Consider the following 3151-nt stretch of genomic DNA (forward strand, 5'->3'; position numbering starts at 1 on the left):
TCAACTCAGTGTCCTAGCATGAACAGCTTCATCAGATTTAAATTATTCTTGCAGTCCTGGAACACAATTTCCTATTCTGCACAAGAACAATGCATATCAAAATGAAATCTGCTGGAGGAAGTCAGCAGGTGTGGGGACGAAAGGACCTGTCAATGTTTCAGGTCATGAACCTGCATCAGGGTTGAGAGTGGAGAGGGGAGTCATCAGTATAACAAGGAGGGGGGAGAGTGATTTAGGGTCCAGTAGATGACAGGTGGACCGAGGAGGGGTGAAAGATGTTGGGAAGAAGGACGCAGGTGGGACAAGGGGAGGGGTGGAGTTGGGAGACGGAGGTAGGCAGGTGAGTGATAGGTAGGAGCAGACAAGGTGAGATAGAGGTAGAAGGAGCCAGGTGGCGGGAGGGAGGGTGAAGTTGGAGACACTGGAGGATGATAAGTGAGAACAGAATTGTTCATTTCCAGATGGATGTACTGCTCTGTAATGGCTACCTGACAAAAGCATTAAAGCAAAAGAGGATTTATCTGCAGGCATCTATCTGGAACTGCTCCAAAATGAAATTAAATGGGATAAAATTATTATCTCATCACAGAGATTACTTTTCCCTTGTAACCAGTTAAATGTTTATTGGCCTTAACCTCCTGACTGATTAAACTAAGCCAGTACTGCTAGAAATATCCATGGTATCTATGCTCTGCAGAGATGCAACTTGAGTGACTGAGTTACTCCAGCACTTTAGTATTATTTTTGCTCAAGGTTCCAGCATCTGCAGTTCCTATGTCTACTGTTACAAAATGATTTTCTCTAATGAAAATGTTATCCAATCTCTTTTGTTATACTGATGACTCCCCTCTCCACTCTCCACCCTGATGCAGGTTCATGACCTGAAACATTGACAGGTCCTTTCGTCCCCACAGACCCTTGTATTGCTTTCCATGTCATGTGGTGCTGAATTCCAAAATTAAGCCCACTTTATCTTAGCTACTTAATGCATCATACAACATTCTCTGCAAGGTTTTTGGAGCAGTTGACCTTAAATGTATCCATCGAGTGACTTATTTGCACGTACACCATTATTCACACATTCAATATGTATACTACTTAACCAAAAAAGTATTGGTGTGAAGTTCGCTACAGAAGGCAACATCTGTTGCAGATTTCATCATGTGTTGAATTTTTCTCAATTGTCTTTGATTATTGACCTCATTGTGTACACACTTACTGGCAGAAAAGAAGGTGTCAAGAAAATGTGGAAGATGTAAAGGAGATGTAAGAGCCATCACTCTTGTGGAACTGAGCTCTGAAGAGAGGCATATTTCCCGTGGATTTTTATTATTTAGGTCTATACATCAACCTAATTTAAGTTTATGTTTCTTTGGCTGCAAGTCAATTACTGCTGAGTTCCCTGTTGAATCAAAAACCTGTTTATTCCTTTATCGATTGCTTTATGTTTCAAGCAAGACTAGGCATTCATTATTCTGGGTGTTCCAACGGATGGATAGATAACACAAAAGTTGTCACTGAAAATGAATAAAGCTGCAGGTTATGGAAATCTGAAATAAAAGCTGGGAAAAAAACAACAGATTAGGCAGCATCTGTAAAAAATGGAGAGGAGTTTAGCCTTCTCCTGGATCTGTATGAGGCTGAGCAATATTCAGAATTGCTTTTGATCCTCTACATACAGGGTTAATCATTTTCCCATTTCCATAAATGCTCCTGATTGCTATCTGTAATCACAGTGGATTTCATTGTTGATTCTTCCCACCACCTTAAGACATAGCCAACCACAAAACCCTTTTCCCTGGGTGAAAATGTCAAAGACTAGTGAGCATAGCTTTAAGATGATGGAGGCAAAGTTTAAAGAACATGTGCAGGGCAATTTATTTTACAATGAGAATGGTTGGTACATGAATCGTGCTGCCAGGGGTAGAGGTGGAGGCAGAAATAGAAGTGGCATTTAAGATAGACACATGTAAATGCAGGGAATGGATGGGTATGCATTGTGTGCAGGCAGAGATTAGTTTAAGGTGGCTTCATGTTCGTGTGGACATTGTGGTCCAAAAGGCCAGTTCCTGTGCTGTACTGTTCTATATCTATGGTAAAAGTTGAAATCACTTTGACATAATAACCAACTACATATAGGGCAACAAGAACAGACTGTAATGCTGAAGATAATTATGTCTTGTACATATGGCTGCAGGTGGGTTCCTGCTTCCATGTATGCATCTGTAAAAAATCATATAAACTGATTTTTGTTTCATTTTAAAACACATTTGGATAAGTCTAGCATAGAACATAGAAAATAGGTGCAGGAGTAGGACATTCGGCCCTTCGAGACTGCACCGCCATTCAATATGATCATGGCTGATCATCCAACTCAGTATCCTGTACCCTGAGTAAAGCCTGTACTTCAAATCAATAACTTGAACTGTATAAAAGGAATTTAAACGCAAGATTTTAAACTAACCCAAGCATAAGCAAAGGATGGAAAATGGAGCAACATATTACGCCCATCTCAGTGCAGATGTGGACAGGAAACAGTTTAAGAAAAATGTAGAATAAATGCAATAATTAGAACATAAACTGAATTCAACCTGTTTCTAGAATTACAAAGGGTAAGTCAAACTGTGCAGTTGATTGACTAGCATCAGCTGATATTTGCCCCAGATTTTCTGTAAAGGTAACCAAGTGCTTCTGTTAAAAGACACTCTTGATGTGGAACTGAAAAAATACAAACCATGCTGATGTTGTGCCATCTAGTGGTAGCTAATGTTATAACACATATATTTTAGCTAAACATCAAAATCTGTAAAGGCGCTCCAATAAATCAAGAAACAAAGAACTGCAGATGCTGGTTTACCATGGAAAGATATGATATGCTGGAGTAACTAAGTGGTGTAGGCAGCATCCCTTGCGAACATGGATATGTCGGGACCCTTCTTTAGATTCCAAGAATGTGACCAATCTATGTTCTTCAGGGATGCTGCCTGACTCAGTCCAGCATCTTGTGTCTTTCCAGTAAATGGAAGTGCTTCTGTATAATAATCTCCAGCTACATTTTTGCACTTTTTAAACTAGCTACAAGAGCAAAATTTTCAGTAAGACTGTGTAGGGAGAGACTCTCGTGGTATAAATAATTCAGGATTTGCTAAAT

Source organism: Leucoraja erinacea, chromosome 9 (assembly GCF_028641065.1).
Source record: "Leucoraja erinacea ecotype New England chromosome 9, Leri_hhj_1, whole genome shotgun sequence".
NCBI classification, from domain to species: Eukaryota; Metazoa; Chordata; class Chondrichthyes; order Rajiformes; family Rajidae; genus Leucoraja; species Leucoraja erinaceus.